The 26,102-nt window shown below is 49.8% G+C and overlaps 1 protein-coding gene across 1 annotated transcript in view; it reads left to right on the top strand.

Annotated features, from left to right (window-relative positions):
* Nucleotides 1-26,102, top strand: part of LOC126547416 (LIM domain only protein 3-like) — a 231,016-nt gene that overhangs the window by 88,553 nt on the left and 116,361 nt on the right. Inside the window, exon 2 of the mRNA XM_055062823.2 lies at nucleotides 14,862-14,925. The gene's annotated coding sequence lies outside the window, so the exon portion shown is untranslated. The remainder of the gene's footprint in view (nucleotides 1-14,861; nucleotides 14,926-26,102) is intronic.

A 26,102-nucleotide genomic window follows, 5' to 3' on the forward strand; every position in this document is an offset into this window, starting at 1 on the left:
GCTTTATCTTCAGAGTAAAGCGCGGCAGTGCTCTTGGCGAATAGTTGAGATTTTCAAGCAAGTGCTCACGCGCTTAGACAGGCTGGCACAAAGTTTTTCAACGTGACTTTCTGCTTTTACGAAGGGCGGGTTAATTAATTAATTAATATTTGGGGTTTTACGTGCCAAAACCACTTTCTGATTATGAGCCACGCCGTAGTGGAGGACTCCGGAAATTTTTGACCACCTGGGGTTCTTTAACGTGCACCTAAATCTAAGCACACAGGTGTTATCGCATTTCGCCCCCATCGAAATGCGGCCGCCGTGGCCGGGATTCGATCCCGCGACCTCGTGCTCAGCAGCCCAACACCATAGCCACTGAGCAACCACGGCGGGTAAGGGCGGGTTCAATTCTTGGGATGTTGGAAGTTACGAAACGGTTCGCACGCTAATCTACAGCGCGCGCTAGTCTCACGCCGACTGCTGTACACGGCCACGTAGCAACACTTGTAAAATGGTGTGTTCTGAATGCTGGCTGTGAGTGAAGGCACTATTTCTTACGTCCCAGTTAAGTATGGCTTAACTGTGGTGTATTCAGGAGTGGACGCCGCCGTTGAAGCACCGAGGTGCAAGTTGGCTTTCATTTTCTCCACAGCTACGCGCAGTGAAGCCAGTCATAATAGTATCAGCGCAGTTGCTAGCGATTGCCTTGCTGTGCCGGTGAGTGAGCTCTAACTTTGCTTAGAGCATATTCGTAAGTAGGCTGAGAAACATGGCGAGGCTCTCGTTTAGGTCTATTGGTTAATGCCTTCAGACGTGTGTGTGACGTGACACATCACCGACTTGAAGCTGGGCCCACGTTACAGACCACATTGAAACTTTCGCGAGCATATATGTGGTGCACTGGTGTTAGGATCAGCCCAGCAACTCAGTAGCTTCGATTGCGCTGCCTTCGAAATCTCGGTTAGACAGCCGTCCACGCGAAGCAAGGGAAAGAGGCAAAGCAAGCTTCGCTGTAAGGGCCTGGTTTATCAGTTACGTATCCCTGAATCGTAGCCGTCTGAGCGATTGAGGGAGGTTACGCATCGCTAATACCGTCGCTGTGCATGAAGCGGCGCCTGATAGATTCGATGACAGTGAATCGACGCGAATGGTGTCTTGTCTACCATTTCTTGCCATGACTGAATTAATTAAAAGTGCAATTTCGTCCCCTAGATTGAAAGAAATCATTAGGCAGGGAAACACACGCGCGTGAACGTTTTTCGTGCGGAAACGTTGGTGCGTGTTTTTCTTTTCGCCTGACTGCGCACCAAGCTTCAGCGTCGCTGAGACGCGATAGTCCGCTCGCTCTGCTAAAGAGCAACAACAGCAGTTGTTGGGCGTGCAGGCTGCACGCCCTCCCACAGCGAGCAGCCCGAAAGGAGGGAAGTAGAAAGCGTTACGAGCAGCATGCGATGTGAGGACTGGCCATGACGCTCGATTAGCTCGTGTGTTTCTTTCCCGCGCGCGCTCGCAAATCGATTCGATTGTTTCAGAGCCCGCCGTTCTTATTTTGATTCGCCTCGATTCCGCCGCCGTTTGGCGAGCCAACGTGCATCGAGTGCCCAGGCGCGCGCAGACGCACGCACGCACTGTGCGCGTGCGTTTGATCCGCAGTCGGGATAAAAACCCGCCGAGCTCTAAATGTCATATACTTCTGCAGCCCCCCCCCCTCCCTTTTCTCCTTCCCGAAGTGTGTCTATCTCTCTCTCCCCCTGTTATTGGCTCCGCGCCGCTTCTTCTCTTTTCCACTCGCTTTCGTACGCTTTTATGACTAGAGTCTGTGATGGACTGCTGTTCACTTTCGATGTCCTTACGTTCTCTCCTTTCCCTTGTCGTCGTACTTAGTATACCCACGTCACATACAAACGCACGTACGCACAGGTTGCGAGCGGGTAGTTTCCTCTCTCTCTCTCTCCCCTATCCCGGTTGGTTGGCAGTCGTACCCTCGGCTTTTCGAATGCAGCCGGGAGTGATGGGTGCGCGTGTATCTCGAGCGATATCGCAGCTTTCACGATCTGTCGCGTTTTACGACGTCAGAGTCTACCGGCCCCCGTAGCTCTCTCTACGCGGGGCCCTCCGCGAGCGCACAGCTCGTTTCGTGTTTCTTCTTTCTGTCGCCCTCCGTGCGTACGCTTTTCTTTCTTTGGTACGGCTTTCTCTCTCTCGATCGGCGCTGTCTTTTGTGCTGTGCGTGTGCGCGCGCCTTTCTCGGGCGCTCGGCTCGTTTTATTTCTTGCGTCAAGCAGCAGCCGTGCCTGTTATTTGTTAGCTCCCCTTCCTTTTTTTATTTTTTGCCCTTACATCGGCAACAAAAATTATTCCCGCCATTCCCGTACTGCGTTTGTTCATTCCACACGCCGCGCCGAGACGGTTTTCCGTTTCTTCCTTTTTATTTTTTGTTCGGCTGGCTGGTGTTTAAATTGCCGCCGCCAGAGATGTGATGCACGTCGCGATAGGCATCTCGACGCGAAAGGTAGTATGTAGAGTACCTTACAAACTCGGTTCTCTGTGTTTTGCGACTCGATCGTCGTGTCTGACTCGCCCGTTCTCACGCTGGCGTCGCGTTACCACCGGCCGCGTGCGTATAGCGGTCACCCGCGGCCTCCCGATGTAGCGCTCTCCCTGCAGCGCAGGGAGAGCGTAGTTGTGGTTTCTTTGTCGGTACTTTTTCTGGTCCTATTCCGTTTATGAATAAAGCAGGCAAAGTTTGATTTGGAGAGAGGTGCTGTATACTGTATCGCTGGGGCCGAATGCGAAGATTTGTCAAAACATTGCACCATTTGCTTCTGGCGTAAAATTTGGCTGTGGCTGATGAAATAATAATAATAATAATAATAATAATAATAATAATAATAATGAATTCGGGGATCTTACGTGCAAAAATCACGATATGGTTGTGGGGCGTCCCGTAGTATGGATCAATTTTGACCACTTGTGGTTCTTTAACATGCACCGAACTCTAAGTACACGAGCGTTACTGCATTTCGGCCATATCACAATGCGGCCGCCGCATTCCATAGCGCAGCAGCGCAACGCCAAGGCCACTGGTATATACGGCGGCTGGTGTAAGCGATGATTGAACCTTATTGTTTCGATGTGGTAAATTTGAAGGCTCCTGCTAAAGAATGCTCTTGCGACTTGTCAAGTGTTATTATTAATACGTGCAGGTATTTATGAGCGTGACCGGTGTTATACCTCAATACTCGGAGGCCACTTCTGCGCTACATTTCAGTCGCGACCTGCGTTCGTCGCCGCCGAGAAATGCACTTCTGCTACGGAGGCTGCGCATGCGACAGTCGCCGTCTCTGTCGACGACGCGGGAAGCGCTTTTCTGCGAGACGCTCGCGAATCGTCTGTCAGCGGTTGTTGTGGCAGTGGCTGGTGCCTATGTGACAAGTGATGACACTCTTATTGGACACGGGATGTGGCTGTACATTATAATCGGAGAAGTGTCCCTTCCTCTGGAGGATGAGAAGGGGGCAATTCTACTCTCTCTCTCTCGAGGTAAAAATCCCCATTTCTGTTACTAAAGGTGCACCGGAGGTACTGCACCACTGCTCTTGTACAAAGGCGGGTAGGATCGCAGCTTTCAAGTGTGGAAGCGTTTAGGCTTCGCGTATGATCGTGGGACGCGTGCTTACCCTGCGAGTGTATACGCCTGCGGCCATCAGCAGACGCCATAGACGTGACGTCATCTGGCTTCTGCGGGGAAATAAAATTGGAGCCTGTTGTAGCGTGGCAAAATGTGTGCGTGTGTTCTCATTAGCAACGTGTCATAGGCGTGCGTTTTCAGCGCGATGTGGTAGTAGGAGTAGCAGCCAAGGGGAGAGGGGGAGGGTGTCAACGAGGGTAGACGTAGGAAGAAAAGCAATTATGGCCATCTAGATATCTCTAATCGCGAACTGGCAGCCAGCTGTCGTGACGGCCCGGGCCAGCTCTCTGCAGGCTCGTCGACGGGGCAGGCACCGAATAGGGAGGGTCGACCAGCAGCGGCGAGGGCGCGCGCTCTCCTATGGCGCGGAGAGAGGAGCGGGAATGCGTCGACATTGTTATTACGAGTCTCCTGTCGTGCGGAGAGAGAAGACCTGCCGCTGAGGATGATGAAAGGTCCCTCCTCCTGGCCGCTTTATTTATATATTTTTTCTTCTCCTGGCTAGTGGATGATTTTTCTTTTCTCGTCTCACCGACTCGCAAGGAAGGGGAGAGGGGTGCCGCTGTTAACGAGTGGCCTTTTAAAAATGGAGCCACTGCACGCCTAGCCTCCCCTCCTCTTTCTCCGTTCCCTATTCGTGCGCTCGGCCATCGGCGGAGAGGTCAGCGTTCGATAAGAATGGAGTTTGCCTCGTCCTATTACGCGGATTATTTACGAGCCGCGAGATAACGAGAGCCGCGCTCGCGGAGGCCTCAGCGCCTGGTCGTCGTGCGGCAGGAGTGTGTGCGCAAAACAAGAGTGCAGAAAAAGAATAAGCGCGAAAGAAGAAAAGGAGAGCGCTCTGCGTGAATACATTTGGGCGGAACAGGGTCTCTGCGCCTTGCCGATTGGATGGAATAGCAGTGTCTGCCCACTCCGTCTGTCCCTCTTTACACGAGGACCATTTATGCGCCGCCGCGCATGCATGCAAGATGTTCGGTTCTATTACCGCTGTATCTGATTCGTGGTTCGCGTCGGGACACGACCCGCACCTAACTGGAGGCGCCAGGGAGAGTGGCCAGGTGGTTTACGAGGACAAGAATGGGTCTGGTTCCTGCGCCGAGACGTAGCCGGTGCGCCGCGGGCGCCGCGATCGCTAAGCTTTCTTCGCAACCGTCGGCGAATGACGCAGGTGCTGTTAAAGGGGCCCCGAACCACTTCTTTACCGAAGTGAAGAAATGCATTTGAACTCAAGATATGGTATTTCAGAAATACTTTGCCGCAAAAAATCCTTCAATGCGTTCAGCAGGAATGGAGTTACTGACAATCAAGCGCGCCCTTCGCCGAGCTTCCGCTCCTTCAATTCCTTGCACTGCCAGGGCTACGGCGGAGCGGGGCATGCCCACAACTCTCCGCCTACCGACCGTCAGCGTGGCGCGCAGTTCAAATTTGATTTTGGATGTTAACGTAGACGCCCCTGCGACAAGCCAAACGCGGTTGTCCTCAGCGAGCCACAGTGCGCTGAGCTAGTGGACTCGTCGCGGCACCCTGCGGTGGTCGCGATATATACGTAGCAGACCGCAGCTACCTGCAACTGTAGTGCGTGTGGGCAAAAAAAACAAAAAAAAAATGAAACTATGGGGGTTTTACGTGCCAAAACCACTTTCTGATTATGAGGCACGCCGTAGTAGAGGACTCCGGAAATTTCGACCACCTGGGGTTCTTTAACGTGCACCTAAATCTAAGTACACGGGTGTTATCGCATTTCGCCCCCATCGAAATGCGGCCGCCGTGGCCGGGATTCGATCCCGCGACCTCGTGCTCAGCAGCCCAACACCATAGCCACTGAGCAACCACGGCGGGTGGCGTGTGGGCAGCGTTTCCTTTGTGCACGGCAGGGCTTGAGTGTATGCTCGCGCTCATATGCTCCAGCCTGGCCGTGCTACCTGGTGCGGATCGGTTTTATCCTTCACCAGCTTGACTGACGGATAGTAGCCGCATCCAACATGCACATTTTAAAAACACTATCAATAGCTCAAAACGAAGCGAAGTCAGTGAGCGCGCGCTGGCGAGCGTGCGTGTGGTCTGACCTTCAGTTTCGCATGGTTATAGGCTAGTTGAGTGTTCAGAACTAGTCGAAATTAGCGAGACCCGATGGCTACGACACCGTTAAGCAGGGTGGCCAAAGTTTAACTTTTACGCGGGCGGCCGCGGCCGAGCGTGAGCAGACGATAGTCGGCTTCTTCCGGAAGCACGTAATTATTATCGAAATTCGAAAGCACATTTTCGCTTACTTCAGCCTGTTTATTAAACTTAGTCAATAATTATACACAGTAACAGTAGGAAGAAGCGCACTGATCCAAACACCCTTCTTGATTGATGTCGGCTATTGGGCAGTAGCAGCCACATATGGGAATCTGCTATGTTACGAAATAACGCGTGCAGAAACGAGTGAGGAGCAGGCTTCTGTTGAAAAGAGAGCATTTGAGAGAAAGGTGACTTCGCGCTCCGCTTCCGTTCTCCACGCGCCGCGCACGACTGCAAAACTGGGCTGAGATGTTCACAGCAGCGTATGCTATCCGCCGACTGTGTGTGTGTGTGTGTGTGTGTGTGTGTGTTTTTTTTTCACGAAGCCCGAGGGGTGGTTCAGGACCCCTCTAAACTTCGAGCTGCGGAATCGTCGCTGCCCGCTGAATGCTACGACTACAGCATAACTGTGTGGTATTAACCCAGTCAGTGGCTAATTTATAAATAAGCCAAGAAAGAAAAAAAGAAAAAAAAGTGGCAACCTTGCAACTTTTGGGTTTCGCGTGCATCAGAAGCTTGTACAACTAAGAAACAACAGACGGTTGCGTTGCATGCGTGCAACTCGACAAAAATTTGTGTGTCGTACCTCGCTGTTCGAAAATCATTATACTCCTCTCTGAACAACAAGTGCAGAACGGGATCGAGTCGGGAAAGTTAGAGATGCAAATCCGCATAAGTGCTTTTTTTTTTTTTTGCAGCTTTCGTAATAAGGGCTGTTATGTTTGCCCTGTCGTGGCTGCAAGTCGTACTACGGCTGACCCTTCATTAATTAATTCATTGGGCGCGTTGTTGGTTTATTGCAAGTCGATCTCACATTCATATCTGCATAAGGCTCTGTTATTATTATTTTTAACGTTAGCACTGTGTATCGATGTCGGCCAAGCAGAAAGCGAAAAAAATACGGGCGCCTAATAGGAATGCGGCGACTAGCCGGAGTGCCCATTTGCCCGAGGGTCTGGCGACCGTAGAGCTGCGGAAGGCAAGAGCGTACTCTAGTACGCTCGCTGTCCATGATGACCTGTGGCGGCACGGTGCGCTCTGTGTGGAAGAATTTCCGGTCCGGCGTCTAGAAGTGAATAGCGGCGTACTACGACAGGAGTCTTTTTCCTGGTCCTAAAACTGCTTCCGTCTGCGTGCGGTTGTTGTGACGAGCGCTGCTGGGGTATGAAACGAATTTGCGGCACCGAACTTCTCATCGAAAGCGTTCCACGAAAGAGCAGTGACACTTGTAGTTACTACGTTGAGCGACGAGTGGGCGGCGATTGGCGAGAAACGCATGACTCGGTGATGATTCATGATCGCGAGGGTAATACGAAACCCGACGTCGCGTGATCGTGGCGGGGCGAGTGCAGGAGGTAGCGCGGGCAGTTTTGACGGCTGCGTCAGCTTCGCGAACGTCACGTCGCTTTGTCGATCGAATGGGTGAATCAAAATACAGTAGGCTGCCTTTAATTCGACCTCAGTTATTTCGACTTCTCGCTTAATTCTAATGCACTAGAAAGTCCTTACGAGAAACCATAGATTGCTGTATGGCAGGACAACTCGTTTAGTTCAAACGCGAAAACATGTCGCATTGAATAATTTGACCCCCACCACGTCATGCGCGTAACAGAAAGCTTAAAAACAAGAAATTCGGCAGATGGGGCTACTACTTCCATATGCGACGACAGTAACGGCAACAATCTGTCCTGCAATGATGATGACGACTTACGCTGAGCTCTGGGATGACGTCGGTTTCGAGCATTTGGTCAGCATCGACGAGAGTGTTAAGGTCTGCGCGCCTCTGACCGATGATGAGAGGTATAGTTACTGCAGTACCGTTTCGAACAGGCTACTCCAAGCAATAGAAAAAACTGAATTCGTTCATTTTGCCGCCGTTTGTTAATTCGACCTTTCGTATAAATCGACCAAATGTGGCGGCCCCGCATGGGTCGAATTAACCGGAGTCGACTGTATACTGCGCAACGTTCCAAGCCATCAATATTGCTACGAGAGACGTCACCATGGGATGCTGTGAAATCATTTTGGCGTACATGGGATTTCTCTGATGAGCACCGAAAAAAGATCGGTACAGTAACACCTTCGCGTTCTTCCGCCATCGGAATGTGGGAACGGCAGTTCGCTGAGCAACCGCGGCTGGTCGCACGAATGACGGCGACGGGTTCGACGCAGGGGTGGTACGTATTTCACTGCCGTAGAGGCAGTGATGCCATATGCCGTTATCTTGGTGCCACTCTGAGCTATTTACGCGTCCTGCAGTGTGCGGCGCACTTCTTTAAAACCTTAAGGGCTCACAGGCTGCGTGGACTATGTTGTTTAGTGTAGCCTTATTCAAGTGACCGCGCGTAATTCTGCGAGTACCCCTGCAGGCCTTTGTGCCAGTTCATAAAATATGAAATTGGGCTTAACGAAGCGAGTCTTCGCTGCTGAGCGAGAATCGGACCCCCGGTTCCGTTGTTTCTAGGTTGTTGCTTAATCTAGCTGCGCCACATGTACAATTGGTGGGGGAGCGAGTGTTCGGACCATCTGGTGTTTGAACAAAAAATTATGCAGATCCAACGCACATCTTGGAATCTCTGTGATGCTAAGCTTTGGTGAAGCGATTGATGAAATGCTATAAATTTGCCCATTTCATTTCTGCCTCTTCGGCGTAAAAAAAACTGGCGCGCGCATGTGCTATCGCGCACCTCTGCTATACGCAATACAGAGTTTTAGTTTCACGTACGTAGAAACGCTGTGTGTGTGAAGATCTTGCGGAATCGAAAAGCGCGTGCGCCGAACGTAGGGAGTCCCGTTGCCTCTCACGTACACTGGTGAAATCTGCGCCCTTGCGTTGGGCGCCCCACGTACGTGTTGGGCCCTGCGTGCTACCAGACAGAGAAAGCAGCACAAGCTAGCATGGGTGCGCAGTTCGCGAGGTTCGACAATCGCGTGTTGGAGCCAATGCCGGCTCCAACCCAACTGAACATTTCAAGTGGGTCACGCCATTGACTGAGGAGCGCGTGCAAACGAACCCCCAGTATTGGGTAAACCTGGTGTAGCAGGGTACTCTCTGCATCAAGTTCCTTAATTCGTCTTAAGAAACGTCAGCTTAATCATCAAGTCGTGCACAACTTCAGGCGATGAAACGAGAGTTTTGAGCTTCTCACAACCCGCCGTGGTTGCTCAGTGGCTAAGGTGTTGGGCTGCTGAGCACGAGGTCGCGGGATCGAATCCCGGCCACGGCGGCCGCATTTCGATGAGGGCGAAATGCGAAAACACCCGTGTGCTTAGATTTAGGTGCACGTTAAAGAACCCCAGGTGGTCGAAATTTCCAGAGTCCTCCACTACGGCGTGCCTCATAAGCAGAAAGTTGTTTTGGCACGTAAAACCACATAATTAAATTTTTTTTTAGTTTCTCACACTACTTTCTCTTGGCATCGTCGCTTCTCTAGAAAAACAAAATGGCATGCCAATAATCCGGAACATATTCTAGGGCTTCATAAAAAGAGAACCACCTAGACGGACATACAGTCTTCAGTGACTTGATCATGCCCATGGCCACGCACACAAGACCAAACTTACGGCCCAGCTCTCCGTGACGACTTCAACAGGGCAGGAAAGTGCACAACAAAATCGTGAACTACCTTAAATGAGCTCGTCTTACTTCCATCCTCTAGGGCGTTGTTAAGTAGGTGGCACGGATCTTTGAAGTGCCTTGAAATCAGGGCTGGAGAGTTGCAAGTCCTTGTGAAGTTTCTCCTTGTAGGAAGCAGAATCGGAGTACAACACAGGCTACGTCGGCTAAGGCCTTTCCAACCTTCTGAAGAGTGGTTTTTATGAACATGCCAATTGATACTGCTGAACTGCTTGCACGTATATCATGAGGGTCCTACGTCCAGGAAGCTCGTCGTCGTAGAAGGATGCAAGCACCGCCACTGCCGGACGTCCGCGGATTTCGGGTGACTCGTTGATGGTGATGGAAATGGGGTGGTCTTTCATCGAAGTGCTTATCGTAGTAGTGTCTTTCGCACTGACCTCATGTAGGTATTTCCGATATAGTTAATCCCTACCTAGCGTCGTGCGTGCCGCCGGGCACATTCTTCGAAAGAGGCTGCCAAGAGGTCCATCAGCCTGGTGCAGAGGAATCCCTGCATGACAGAGTGCACGGCAAACAAAATGAAGCGTCAATAGTGATAAGTCGTGCACAACTTCAGACAAAACGATAGTTTTGAGCTTCTCAGCCATGAAGCAACTAGCCCCACAGCGTGTTCCTGCACGGCAAAACTGGTGCGGGATGTCATCCGCGTCTTGTCTGTCGGATCGGGCCCGTGCGAGCTTTGCTGTGACGAGTTGCCTAAGGGATAGGAATAACAAGACGATGTGAACAAGCTGGTTTGCGACCATGTGAAGTCTGTCAAGACACCTGCCATAGACGGAAGCGCGCAGAATAAAGGGAGGAACCATGTCAGGCTGTATCAAGCATGTTACATACACTCTCACATAGCCGTAAATTCAGAGCACCAACAGTTAAAAAATGAATCACCTAGACAGGGCTTCTTCGGCTGAACGTGGCGTTGTGATTGTAGGTGCTCCGCATTTCTCAAGGCGCCCTTGCCGTTGGCAATGCTGTCGCACGACAAAACTTGCAATCAATGACTGCTTCAGATCACGTTGATTCTTCAAAATCACTAAACTTCTTTACGTAGTCGCTGGAAACATTTCGTTTCCTTCCCATTTTGCTTGCCGAAAATTTTATGTTCACGTGCTACAGAAATACGTCACGTGAGCATGCCAGACTTTCAGCGAGCAGGCTTCCCGCGCTCGATTAGGTCCCCTGGCGCTTCAGTTCCGCCAAGGGACCGTATACAAAGATATTTCGTGCTCCCGGGGTCGACAAGCCCTTTGCTAAATGTGCGATGGGTGCGGTCTACGAGATACTGTTGACGTGAGGTAAAGATTATATTGGCCAAACCGGCCGATGTGTCAATGGCCGCTTAGAACATGCAATTTATCGAAAGGCTTTCGATAACGAACAGAACAGGCTCATATTGACCGCTAAAATCGGAGTTTATCGGATAAGTCCGAATTGTCACAAATTTTACCGGCCATTGTTTATCGGATTTATCGGAAAAGACGGAGCCCTACTTATGAGTTGTGCGTGTGAACGGTGTACGCATAGTTTCTGTTCATCAGCGACAACGCACCATTTGCCTTGTGCGCACTCTCTCGCGGAAGCCTTGCCTCATTGTGCGTGCGTGTGCGCGGCGGCCGTGCTGCGCGTTTGGTTCAGTTATTGCGCATTAGCGGCACTCCGTGACCGTAGCAGTTTACCAGCTATCTTTCGTTTCTTATCGGCGATAAGGCATTCTAGATTCAGCGACAAGGCGTCCGCTTCTTCGTCTTCTAGCCAGCCACTCGGCGCTGATTATCGTTCTCCGTTGCGGCGCGCCCTCCAGTCGCGCAATCTTCGCACTCGCTCCAAGGTCAGAGCTGACGCGCTTCCTGCGCGTAGCCCGCGACACGTGGCCGCGTCGCACATGTCGTTCCTCGGGGTTATGTGATGCGGGCACGCTTGCTCACACTGCGCCCCCGTTGGCTGGTGTGGGAACTGCACGGACCTCGTAGCGACCCACCAAAGTGCGTTTTTGTGTGAACGTGCGCTTTTTAGGACCGAAAATGGCGGCTTGCTATATGTAGCTCGCGAGCCCGCAGTCATCTCTGCGCTCGTGTTCTGCAATGCAGAGTGTTTAACGAACCGGTTACGCAGTAAGCGCAACAAGAGCGTTATCCTGGAACGTTTCTGTATACAATGGGTTCAGAGGTATGTACGCTCGTGTGAGCGGGAAGTAGAAATTTTTCGGTGGTCACTCTCGGCCCTTCTTATTTCCCGTGTCACCGATGCTGGTCTATGGTGAGCCTGACGTTCTGGACGCGTTTTCGACCTTCACAGCTAAGCAGTCGGGTGATATCCTTCGCGCAGCAGAAGCATTTCTTGTTCGCATGTGACACTTCGTTCGTCCTAATGTTTACAAAAGTTAAAATGACTTAAATTCTGTGGTTTTTGCGCACAAAGGCCATGATCTCATTATGAGGCATGCCGTAGTTGGGCACTCCGGCATAATTTTAACCTTTTGGGTTGCTTAACGTGCGCGTAATGCGCAGTACATTGAGCGTTTTTCTTTCTTTTTATTTTATTTTATTTTTCATTATTATTATTTCTTTCTCCTTGTCTCTCTTTTTCTTTTTTTATTTTTTTTTATTCCGCGTCTATCAAAATGCGGCCGCCGCGGCCGCGATGGAACCTATGTAACCTCGTGCTCAGCAGCGCTACGCCAAAGCCACTCAGCGAGGTGCCGCGGCATGCTTTAAAAAAATAATAAGATAGAGAGAGAGAGAGAAAAAGAAACGACAAACAGTAGTGGCGAGGTTTTCAAGCTGAGTTCTGACCTCCTCCACTCTTTTACAACTGCTCTTTCGTTCAACATCCTTGTCACTTTAGAGCGATTTTTGTTTTGAGATTTTTTTGGCCGCGTTATTAATTCGTTTTTCTTGAATACCGTCGGGAATATTTTTGCTTTCGTGGGCTCGGATCAACTCAAATGCAAGACTAATTGCCAAAACGTAGGTATGGGTTCAATTTATGAAGGTGCAGCCCACGTTTATTGCGTCCCAGTATGGCAGGCTAAATTGCGGAATACCGCTAGTTTGCCGAGTCACCAGACGCTGCGAATTCCCCTGGATTATACAGGGTGTTTCAGCGAGCATTTTCAAAAATTCTTTTCCATTGCCTGTAGCAGATAGCACAATTCCAGTCTATGAGCTTGTCTTCTCGAGGAGGCGCACATTGTCTGCAGAAAAAGTTGAAATGCATAATCCACTAATTTAAATGAATTCACTAATAAAGGTAACTAATTACCTTATGGCACATATGATAATTAACAAATTCTAGTGGGTGAGACTTCAAGGCATATCCACTTGAAAAGAATTGTGTGGATGACACCATTTACGAGATATGCGCCGTGAAATTGCGGTAAGAACGCACTGGCGTTCCACTTACTTTCTTAACAGAACATCGTTTTATGCATTGAAGCACAGCCATAACTGGAACGCCAATGCATTTCTCCGCAAAGTTCGGGAATTAATATCTCAAAACTGGTGTCATTCTGAGAATTCGTTCCAGGTGGATCCGCCTTGCGATATCCCGGTTATAATTTGTAAATTGTAATATGTTCCATAAGGTAATTAGGTATAAACATAATTCGTGAATTTTGTTCATTATTCGATTATGCATTACAATTTCTTGTGCAAATAATGTCCGCCTCTTCGAGTAGATGAGTTCATGGACTTCATTTGTGCTATCCGCCACAGGCAATATTTAAATATGGTAGAAAGTGTTCGCTGAAACACCTGGTATAGGGGTCACAGTGCCGCTTTTGTGCCTCACGCCCTTAACAACATCGTCCATGTATTTTTAGGCGCTCAGCTTTTCGTTGCTCTATATCTGTAACATACCATGTTGTTGCGACGTCTGTTACTCGAACCTCGACCGGCTTAACTATTGGGTAGCGTGGCGTTGTCGGCATACTGCAGGCGTCCGGTAGACCATGGCGACCAGGCAGGGGCGAGACGATTTCTAGTGCGAAACTTGCACTGTTTATTCCATGATTGGTGAAGGATATACAAGAAGAGAATGAATGAATAAAAATTCATTGCGGGGCCGCTTAAATACGGCCGCTATAATCGTGCGCGGGATTTTGCTCACGTCAACGTCACGTGACATGTACTGAGTTCCGTCGGTGCTTGGCGGCTGCTCCTTCTCTCCTAGGCGACGTTGCACGTGCTTGCCTCCGCTGGTGGCAACCCGTGGGTCCGGTTTGGTTCGCGGAAAGGGTCTCCCCTTGAGTCGCACAGTTTGCGAAAAGGGTTCTTCCCTTGAGTCGCACAGTTTGCGGAAAGGGTTCTCCCCTTGGTCGCACACACACAAAGGGGCCCGAAATCACTCCGGGGAGCCCGCCAAACCGGCATCCTCTAGAGACAACCATAGCAAATTAGGGATCCATCCTGCGTTTCGATTAGGCAGGGTCTTTCGATCAGCCTTTTGCACGGGGATGATCGCATGCCAGTCGCAACAATATCCACCTGCGGTGAAAGCAGACAGCCGCTTAGGGTTTCGAGCGAGAAAATATAGCGCGTGACATTACCGGCAACTTCAAATCGCAAACCGGCTGCACCTCGTTATTGTACGATGAAGCATGTAGTAGAAATCGCATAAATATTCCGCCGTTCACGAAAGTGGTATCTTAGGACCGAATATGTGTGAGGACGTCGGAATCGATGCTGATTGCGAATGTTTTATTTTATTATTGTTCATTGGTTGTGTTTTCTGTCTTCTGTTATGTTTCTGGCTGCAGCGGTGCTTCGATAAAGTTTTGCGCCTATATGTCCGTTTCGTAAGAAAATTTCTGGGTCGCCAGTGAAGAGCACGCAACCCGCCGTGGTTGCTCAGTGGCTATGGTGTTGGGCTGCTGAGCACAAGGTCGCGGGATCGAATCCCAGCTTCGGCGGCCGCATTTCGATGGGGGCGAAAAACACCCGTGTACTTAGATTTAGGTGCACGTTAAAGAACCCCAGGTGGTCGAAATTGCCGGAGACCTCCACTACGGCGTAATCAGAAAGTGGTTTTGGTACGTAAAACCCCATAATTTAATTTAGTGAAGAGCACGCAGCATAACCATTCTTAATGCTAATTTTGCACTGTTCTTTGTTTGTTCGTTTGCTTGTATGTATGTTTGTTTGTTTATTTGTTTGTAGTCAGCGTCTGTTTCAAGGTATGTTTCGCTGATGTGTTCAGTGGGGGAGAAGTGTCTGGCTGTGTGTCATCCAGTGAGTCACATTTCCTTTTTTTTCTGTCTCTTTTCAGGGTAAGACATCCTGTTTCCTCCAGGGGCTAACTCATCTGCAACCAGCCTGGCTTCCTGACACTCGTGAGGCAATTCCTAGCATTTGCAAAGGAGTATTCCTATCTTTTCGATGTGTAGAAAGCATCTGCTGTCCTCTTAATTACTCCAGCTGCTCGCCCATGGAGCGCAACTCGAAAGCTGATGCTAACAGAACGCTGTGCGCCATTTTGACTTGCTAAACGATCAAGGGGGTTCGCGGTCAATGTAGCAAACATACGGCGTATCGTGAAAAAGAACGAAAGAAATGCTCCGTCGAGGACGCGGTGCGAGAATCGTTGCGTGGTGGCGCCATCTTCCTGGTGCGGTGACCAGCTTTCCGCGAACGAGCTCTCGGAGGGCGTTCGTCGTTAGCGTGGTCTCTGCGAGATGACGTATTCGACGCACGGCCTCCGAGGCAGATACTCTGTCGTAATTGTAGTAAGCCTTGGTCAGCCAAACAACCGGCTCATATCTTGGTCAGCACGCTGATCCTGTCCTTTTTGCATTTCGTTTTACCGATAAGATGACAGGAGTGCTACTCAAATGCCCCAATGCAAGTGCATGCGCGGACAATCTATTGGGTCTTCGGCATCGAAGCGTCTTGTTTTTGTCGCATTTTCGATGATCCTTACGAGATTGATGGTTATCAGGGGACCAGTGCTTAGGCTAAATAGAATATTAGGATGCTGTGCCGACAGAATAATGGGTTGTATTTTGGGACTCTAAGGAAGCTCTTCACAGCATGAAGTCTGTGTTAGATCACAGAACTTATTAGCAGAGGATATCCGACATCAGCGAAGTACATCACCATTCTCTGGAAACAGGGCACAACATTATCATTCAATGGATTCCTGCTCACTGTGGCATCGTCGGCAACAACTTTGCTGACAAGGCTGCCCGGTCTGCCCACGAAGACACCCAGACGCGTCCAATATCATTGGCGTGGTCGGACGCTGCCAGGGAACTTCGCCTGCTTGCACGCAAAAAGTCGCAAGATTTCTGGAGTTCAAGTGCCTTCAATTGAAGATTACGCAAACTGGACCCCACGCTACGGCTACAACTGCCATCTAGCCTTTCCCGCGGCGAAACGACCTTGCTGTGCCGCTTGTGGCTGGGAGTGGCGTTCAGGAACGCATACTCCTACCGTATGGGAATGGCCGAGAGCCCGATGTGCGACTCATGTAGGTGCGAGGAGACCATCGAGCACCTATTGTGTATTCGTCCTCGCTACGACGTACAACGCCTCTCTCTGAGGACAAGTTTAAACAGATTGTACTCAAGACCGTTCTCAGAGTCAGATACTCGGACCGTGGCCACACCCGTCACTGGCACGAAGAGCGATTCGTGCACTAGTACACCACGACAAGTGCACCGGCTTAAGAGACCGTTTATAGTGTCCCTGTGCATCCTACCACACGCACTCAGTGCTCACTCTCCCCCTCTTTTCCCCTTTCTATACCCCTCTCCCCCACACCCAGTGTAAGGTAGCAAACCGGGTGCTCGTCTGGTTTACCTCCCTGCCTTTCCTGTCCTTGCTCTCTCTCTCTCTCTCCATCTCTCTCTCTCTTATTAAACCCAAGTTGTCTGGACAGTGTGATCATTCGTGCTTCCAAGTAACAAAAGTAACTTGGGGAAGTGAATCCTGCAGTTCTGACGCTTCGCGGTGCGTCATATCAACGTGTCGCGCCGTTTTCGATTATCAATACAGGGCTCGAGGAACTGCCTGTCTTCGCTGTACAGCGTGTGCCGAGCGTGGAACGGCTTGTGCTTAATTGCTGAAATAGATATGGCTTGTAAGAGTGAAATAGAACCACTTGACTTACTTCTGTGCAGCACGTTGGCGTGCACTACGTGGTCGATTAAAGAAAAAGAGTTGACGCCTTAGGTTGATTATAACGTAGCGCAGCATTACGTTCATGCAGTGCGCTTAGAGTGTAATACGTCACGAACAGCCATGAAGTGTTCATAAATGTTTAGTGACGTAGGAGAACGTGAGAGGTTGACATAGACAACCAGTGCTTCTGATGGCCGCGAGCTGGTAATAGGCGCTAAAATTCCCCGAGAATATCCGATCACGGATGCAAAAATATGTCTGACAAAGGCAGTTGAAGGTTTTTGATTGAAATGAACTTGAATTTTTCGATGTTCGTGTATAGCTTGGCTTGAGAGCCTCTAGTTTGCCATGGCCGCCGTTGTTTAGAAAAAGGAGATCGAGCCGCCAGCCTGCGAAATGATCTCATCCGCACTATGGCGCCCCTCAACCGGACTCACAATGTCGGCAAACTAGTTCTGCGGAAAATTGCGCGCCGTTCTCAGGCTCTCTCTCTCTCTCTCTCTCTCTCTCTCTGTGTGTGTGTGTGTGTGTTGTGTGTGTGTGTGTGTGTGTGTGTGTGTTTACTTCCTCTTCCTTTAGCTGTGTTTTGCGTTTAACGGGAACACGCACTTACCGGAATCATTGTACTAATGCTTCTCAACATTTCGCGTTTTTTATTAGAATTTTTGTCTTCGTCCGCCTGAGTAAACCGTTTCGGGCAGCGGTTGACATTAATCGGTATATACTATAACGCTATGTATAGTCGTACTCTCTTCCAGAACCGCCTGGAAGCGGGTGAAAGAAATAATGAAGAAAACAGAAATAGGCAAGAAGAAAGAAAGAAATGGACATGGTCGAGGGCTGGAAGAATTAGTTGTAGCGTGCTCGCGATAGACGTATCTATGCGAAGCGAGACGGCGGTTCATTAGGACGAAAGGGTTGTTTTTCATCTCGAAAACGAATGTTATACAAGTGGGCATGCGACGCCAGGGGCGTCCCACAGCGGCCTTTCAATCCATTAGGCAAATTAACTCCAATTACGCCCAAGTAACGTCCCTCATACATTTTCCCGCGGCATCTTCATCGGTGGTGGCGCCCTCTCTCGTCTTGCTGGCGCCTTATGCGGCCGTGCTTCGCCTTCTTGCGTCATGCTCCTTCTCACCGTCGCTCTCTCTCTCTCTCTCTCTCTCTCTCTCTCTCTCTCTCTCTCTCTCTCTCTCTCTCTCACACACACACACACACACACACACACACACACACACACGCACGCACGCACGCACGCACGCACGCACACACACACACGCACGCACGCACGCACGCACGCACGCACGCACGCACGCACACACACACACACGCACGCACGCACGCACACACGCACGCACGCACGCACACACAGACACGCACGCACACACAGACACGCACGCACACACAGACACGCACGCACACACAGACACGCACGCGCACACAGACACGCACGCGCACACAGACACACACGCACACACAGACACGCACGCGCACACAGACACACACGCACACACACACACACACAGCCTCGTTTTGTCTGGCACTGTTTTCGTTCCCAGTCCTGTTGTTGATGATTTACCATCCCCCCGCCTTTTTTTTTTTCGTCGTCGTTGCTATTCGCGTGCGTATCGCGTCTGCAGTCCGCAGTTGAGCTGTTGCGTTTGTTTTCTTGGAACACAATTAGCCTAATTGATTGGTGTGCCTGCGTTATTGGGTTTCGCTGACGACGTCGACGCTCTGTGGGCCGGTCGATGACGCGGAGCCTGTGGATGCGTGTTGAGTGTGTGTGTGTGTGTGTAATGTTTTGTGTGTGTGCTCACTATAATTAGAACGCCGAAAGGGAAGCGAAGCTTTCGGAAGAGGCAGGATCGAGAAGAGAGAGCGGAGATGGAAAGGAACTGCTTTTCCTGTTGCCTCTAACACGGGGTGCGCTGCTGCGTCTGTGCGTGCACCCAAGAGTATGTGCATACGTATGTGCACCGTGATCTTGTACGCGCCTGCGCAGAGTGCGACCAAGGACGGTCGTCAAGCGCCTGCTTACACAAGTAGTATAGCGCACTCGCGGCTCCGCGTGACGTTGTGCTGGGAGCAGCTGCGCCGACGTCCCCGAAATCGAAACTACAAATAAATGGTGTTTTATGTTGCTACCTTTCCTCTTCTTTGCTTTTTCAAACTTGTTGTATTCCTTTCTTCTCATGTGGGGACTCTTTATTTTTTCCTGTGATCTTATTTCCATTCGTTTTTGTTGACTGGATTAAGTTTAAAACTCCAAATGAAAACCACCGGTTCTGGTGCAAGTGCGTGAATGCGAAGGTAGAAAAAAAATATAGAAAATAAACCTAGCTGTATGTGCAGAGCTGTTTACAGACGCCAAACGTCTGTAGAATATTCGTTTGAAGAAGTTGTAGGAACTATATATAGAGAGAAGTTAGTGCGGTAACATTTTATTTTTTTATCCCCTAAAGTTGGGTCGGCTCAGGGCAACTCTGATATACTACACGCAGACAAAAAGAAAAGGCGAAATCTTAGGACCTTTAGCTCACGCTTTGTAAGTTTAAACAGTGAGGACCCAGTCACTCGCTGTTATAGTAACAAGACAGCGACCGGTGTTGCTCTGATTAAGTTACACACACACACACGCACGCACACGCACACACACATACGCGCGCGCATACATACATACATACATACATACATACATATATATATATATATATATATATATATATATATATATATATATATATATATATATATATATATATATATAGCTGAAGCTGTAAGAAAAAATCTCTAACCCGATGTAGAACTCTCCTTTTGACGTCCGCTAAGATTTAGGTTTTAGATTTCTATTAGCGTTTGCGTTGTCCTCAAATTTTTAGCATATGCACGTGCAAATAGACAAATTCGTTAATGAATATTAGAGACGTTGGCCCTGCGGCGCGTCTAGCATGCTAATCCAGGTGAATTCGATGATAAATGGTACACGCAAGTCATACGACACTGAGCACGCACATAATTAAACACAGCACACAGAATTAAAAAGTGTCGTTCAAACCAGTGTCTCGCAGAAAAGTCAAAAGCGCCTTCGCAGTGCGGGAAGCGCAGGAGGCACAAGTCCATGGTCAATGAACATCTTGTAGCTCAAGGTGCGATCCCTGAGGCAGATTCAGTGCAGTGTTAGGACGGCCCTTTGGAGTGTGAAGAGAATGCAAGATCAGATTAAGTGTACAAAGTCTCCTCTCATGCATTGCACGCAGGGCACTCTTTTTTAATCAGCAGCGCCTTTGTTTTTCAGATATTTTCCCCCTACTTTACCTCTGAGAAAAGCAGCCTTCACCTAAGTGTTGCTGCTGACGACCCGGAAAAGAAAAAAAAAAAAAATGCCTTGAAGCGACGAGCTCTGAAATCTCGGAAGTTTTACGTACGACCTTTGCCAGAAAAAATGTTTCACGCTTTATACTGGCAGAACCTGTCGTCGAGACCCACGCCGGTGCACCTTTTCCCACTTCTGACGCGCCAATGCTCCAGGAGAGTGACGAGCACAGTTGTTCTCAATTTTCTGCAAGTTCTCTATAGCACCAGTCTTCGTTCAACGAGTAGGACACTCATTACGCCGCCCGGTGACAGCTCCTGTCACGGCCACTGTGGCTTCGAGACCTTTGGTAGAAACAATACCCGGTAGGGCCTGTGGCAAGAATCGCGAATGAATTGCGGCAGCTTGTCGGTGCAAGAGAGAGGCGAGCTCAATTTGCGCTTGTCGCCACGTTGCGTGAGCGACTGTAATAATTGTTTCCCCAAGTTTGCGACAACTAGAGAGAGGTGGGCGACGACAGCGACACGTCTTGCCGCGCTTGGTACGGCTAGTGCAGCTGAAGATGTGCGTCTGGGCGCATGCCAGACGGGCCCAGGCGATGCTCCCCTTTCGTCGATGCTCTGATTTCGTCGCGAGTTGTGCACGCGGGTGCGTCTCGAGGGTGCGGCTGCTTCCCAAAGTATTCGGGCCAAAATATCCCCGAACGGGCCATGACGGCTTCTCCCGGGATATAAAAGTTCTTAAAGATGAGTCTCGAAGCAGTTGAAATGCGATCCGATCACAAATTAATTGTCTGCCCTACAACAACAGTAATAAGCAACCTAAAGAATTGCAGGATATGGTGAACAACACAATTGAATCAGACGATTCGCTCTCTTGAAACTCAAGGCTGGCTCAGAACACGAGAAATAAAACCAATATTTATGGTCGGGCGTTGTGTTTCATAAGCTTTGTGTTTACGATTCGCTGAGTAACATCTTATTATCCATTTACCGCGTAAATGGCACTTGCGTTATACTCTTGCTCCTGCGTCACGGTTTTGTGTATAGCGTTTTCCACCTAAACGGGACGGTCATGTATTACTTTCAAGTAGGCTACGACATGTTTAGCAGATTTTCAGGAGAGTCGCCATAGGAATGAACTGTGACAACTCAAGCACAAAGCAACTTCGACTTGTCCGGCCGAGAAAATAGCTTTACTGTGAATTTTGCTATTGGATTGCTCAAAGAGTACAGGGAGAGATGGGGTGCGTTTCGCGGAAGTGTCTGCTCAACCCTGCCCCTGTTGTAGCATATACTTATCCAGTCTGTTGTAATTTTCACTTGCGCCTGCGTGGCAATGATTAGGCCGGCTTACTACAGGTACAAAACATCAGAGTGTAAGACAACGAGTCTCTAACTATTTCGGGCAATCAGCCCGATTGATACTGCCACTACCGGCATCTTTTGCGGCAGCAGCGGTGCAGTGAAGCTCTCCGAGAATACTAGATATGTAGCCGGGAAGCCGCCGTGACTGTCCTTATTTGGACACACCCACTAATAAGACACGAATTGTTGGAAGACGAGAGAGAGTAAAACATCTTTATTATTAATATTTGAAGACGAGGCGCATCGATCTTTCGTTGTCATACTTGGCAAAAACTGCAGCAAATTGGTAAAGTGTATTTTAAATATTTTCCTTTTCGCTTCTTCCTTTTGTTTTTTATTGCCACACGCAGTTGCAAACGTGGACATTGGAGCCGAGCTTGTTTTTCCAGTGCACGTCTTTATTTCAGCATGAAAGAATTTTACATAAGACAAGATGTACAATGCGGCTTGTTTTCTTTTTTCCAGTTAGACGGACGCACCTGCGCTAAAGGTTTCTGGAAATGGAATAAGAATTTTATATACCTTCGAGATTTTTTATACTGTACTTAAATATGCAAATGAATATAAAGAAAATTCAATGTATAACACAGAATGAGAACTGGGCTAACAAAAAGAGAGAAATTTGATTCTAGAAAGCAAAACAAGGAAAACGTCGATTTATTAAAAAGATTTCAAAAATATGCCTTATAATAATCATATTCATGTGTAGTTTTGTACTCTGCGTATTTCGCTGCCTACCGAACAAAATACTGGACACCCAGTCTCTGTCTCGTGATGATTTCTATAATGACTTCTGTTTTGTAATGTGATTGAAAAATATATACAGCCGGGAAGCCGCCGTGACATTCCTTATTCGAACACACCCACTAATAAAACGCGAATAGTTGGAAGACAAGGCGCATCGATCTTTCCTTGTCGTACTTGGCGAGAACTCCAGCAAAATGGTAAAGTGTATTATAAGTATTTTCCTTTTCGCTTGTTTTTTTTTTTTTTTTCGTGCCACACGCAGTTGCTAACGTGAATGGGGCATAGCTTGCGTGTGAGACACCACGGGGTGAAGGCGTCACGCACTATTGACGACCGTCCCGTCTCGCCTGCCTTGTTGCGCCGTTTCGCATTTGACAGACTATATTGATCCTCCTGCACTCGCTCTGGCGAAATGCCTTCTGGCGTACATCATGTTGCCTATCTTTGGAGCGCACGGCTTGGTGAGCCGTTAGCTTACGCGTCCTTGCGAATACGTTGCATGTTGCAAATTTTCGGTTCAGCTTTCCTGCGCGTTGAATGTGCTGACGTGTGCAGCGAGCAGTCTGCGCGCCGCGCACCAGGTGCCGCCACAGGCGCGCCGCCATTCGACGCCTTCGGAATAGGACTAGTTATTTAACATGTGGAAGAGCAAAGGGAAGGAGTGCTCTGTCGTGAACTGCAACAACTTCGTCCGAGACTTGAAGGTGCGGGGTGAGATTGTTTGCGAGCTCCATTCGCCTCAGCTGCACAAGGAGTTCCCGTGTTTATGACCGTTTATCATGCCCACCTTTCCGCAAGACGAGCACAAAAAGCTTAGCCGCGATCACTGGATAGCCAATTGTCGGCAATGATTGCCAGGTTAACACCACCTGCAGAAACAACACCGCGTTACCTTCACCGCGACTGGCATAAAATACCACGGAATGTTGGCATTCGATAATCATTCAAGTCAGCGCTGCGTCCAATTTCAGCAATTTCACTTGCCATAGCAGGGAAATCAAACTTGGAATAATGTGCGTGCGCCACGACTTTTCTTTCTTCGTAAATCAGAACTGCACGCGAGCGATCGCTCTTGAACTTGCAACATATTTTTGTCGACGCTACGCGAATGCATTTTAATCTGTGCTGTAAATAATTCGAAAACGTTCCTCAATTAAGTTACCTGATCAGCGCTGGCGACAAGAATGACGCGCTCGGAACCAACCGCCGTGGTCGGAGTAGGTCTCAAACAGGCATTTTCTGCGTGCGCACTCGCGTCTATTGCCGAGCGAAGTTGTTGGACAACATGTGCCTAACAGGCTTGTAAACCTACCTCTGTAACAACTAGAATATAAGGGGTAAAAGCAAACATCACGCTGCTACACTCGTGGACTTCAGCCGGTAAGCGTGCATTCAATAAGATAGCAATACAGACGGAACGGATAAATGAAAGGTATACTTGCACTGCCTATGCAGCATTAAGCAAAGTTTTGCGCCATCTGTTCACTCGCTGCTCGCCGTGGTGGTCGATATAGCGGCTGTATGAGCCATACATGGTGGAGCTTTGGCAATGTAAACGAGGAAACGCCGATGAGAAGGCGCTCAATGGCGGGCGCTGTCACGTGATGAAATATGGCGGCGCCCGTGGGTATGGTGCCGTAGAAGGTCTTAGAGGCTGGAAACCCTTTGTTCTCATGTGCAAAAGTTAATTGTGATCGTTACGTGCAATATGTATACGTAAGAAATAGTTTTAGGTCGCACGGCGTCCACCGGCTGGTTGCTTCAGCGCTCACTGCCGAGCACGAGATGGAAGCGACTCAGTGCAGCGCTGATAGCGCCGTGTTGAGTCATCAGCGCAGCTTATCTATAGTATGTAGGGTATATGGTCATATCGCGACCGCGCTAGCTCAGGGGCCAAGTCTATAATCGGCGGTCTCCATTACTTTAGCCTGTTTAAGCATGCCGCTGTTTCGTTTCATTTAGGGTTTTTTCTTCTCCCCCTCCCGCCCCATTTTGTGTGTGTGTTGGTTCGTTTTACTGTCCTCCTGAACCAGCTTGTACTTCTCTTTTTCTTTTTTTTGTACTGCAACAGATACAGTGACACACCGTGCTTCCCTTCCACGAAACTTGGCTTTATGTGCGTCGCTGCAGTTTCTCGCGGAAATGTCTTTTGTCCACCCGCCGTCCATTTGGCTGTTCGCATGTTGCGCGTCGCTTTCTGGTCGAGTCTCGAAACCGCGAAACCCTGCGAGCCAAGCAGCATCCGCTGTCTGGAAGCGAAAGAGCGCGTTCTCGTGTGCCGAGTGGCGCGGCAGGCGCGCGCGCGCGCACACGCGTTTTCAATAAAGGCCGAGTCGAGGGCCGCGCGCGCGTGTTGCTGGCGTTTCCTCCCGAAACACATTGTATACGAGCCGAGGTGGAAAAGGGAAAGGGGGGGGGGGGGGGCAGGCAGGCGCGCTGCCGTGTACGAATGTCATATCCCTACCGGCGATAAATCTCGAAGGCAAATAAACCCGATTGCCGAGGCGCACGCGTGTCCATATATATTCCAATGAGGCGAGGCAGTCTACACGTATATGGCACACACTTAAAGGGGCTGCAGCAGCAGCCTGATCGCGTTCCTTGCGCGACAGCGCGCGCGGCAAGAAAGGGAAATGGAAATGAGGAGAGGGCGAAGGATGGGCGGCGCAGCTCGGTTTGTAGCGGCGTCATCGTCGCGGGAGGAAAAAAAAAATAAAGAGCGAAACGCCAAGAAAAAGGAAGCCCGCGGCCGGACGGCCGAAGGAGGAGAGGAAAAAGCGCGCCAGTAATCCCAATAACCCTCGGAGTAAATTGGAGTAATAAAAGCCCCGCAGAGGCATCGATCGCGTATTCGTGCGCGCGGAATTGATTGAGTCGAGGAGCGGCGCCGGCGGCAGCGATGGTGGCCTCCTCCACCGCTGTGAGGAGCAGGCTCGCGGGCGCCGCCGCCGACTTGGGCCGCGCGCGGCGTCGACGGCCGGGACGGAGAGCGCGCGCTCTTTCGAATATAGCATCCGCGCGCTTTCTATTCTCCGGCCCGCAGGCTGCTTGTTTCAAGGATTAACTGGCCCTAAGGCGCTAGCTTACGACGGGATTGTTGCGCGCCACGGCCGCTGGGCTGTGGTGGCCTGTTTTTGGTCAATAACCGTTCGCGCTGCACATAAATGGCGCTAGTATGCTCCCCTGCAGGTGAAACGAGGACCGCTCTTACCGCAAACGTTAGCCTTTGGTTAGACAGGGAACACTCAAGACCGACGCGACCTTTTAAGTTCCCCTATACCAGCCCCGCCTGGGGTCATAGATATTTGACGGCGTCTGCTTTGGTCTAGCTGATAGTTTATCGGCATGCGAAAGCTACGTTGCATATTCTAAAGGAAACAGGTTCAACCTTGCGTGTGTACTACCTATATACGGTATATGTAAACCGTAACACGGCTGATAGCGTCCCCGTTATGTGTTCTGCCTATTCCTGATGCGAATGGTTTTGGCAACGTACGTGCGGCCAGGAATATTTAAAAAATTAAATTCTGGTGTTTTACGTGACAAAACCATGGTCTGGTTATGAGGCACGACGACGTAGTGGGGGACTCTGGGTTAATTTTAAATGATGGGGCTTGACGTGCCAAAACCACGATCTGGTTATGAGGCACGCGGTAGTGGGAGACTCCGGAAATTTGGGCCACCTGGGTCTCATTAACATGCACCTAACTATAGTACCCGGCTGTTTTCGTATTTCGCCCCCCATCGAAATCCGACCGCCGTGGCCGGGATTCGATCCCGCGACCTCGTGCTTAGCAGCCCAACACCCAGGGTTAATTTTGACCGCTTGGGTTTCCTTAACGTGCACCCACTGCACGGCATACGAGGGTGTTTTGCTTTCCACCCCCCATCAGTATGCGGCAGCCGCGGCCGAGGTTCTAACCCGCGACCTCGAGCTCACCAGGCAACGGCATAA

This window comes from Dermacentor andersoni, chromosome 1, assembly GCF_023375885.2.
Source record: "Dermacentor andersoni chromosome 1, qqDerAnde1_hic_scaffold, whole genome shotgun sequence".
Classification (NCBI taxonomy): domain Eukaryota; kingdom Metazoa; phylum Arthropoda; class Arachnida; order Ixodida; family Ixodidae; genus Dermacentor; species Dermacentor andersoni.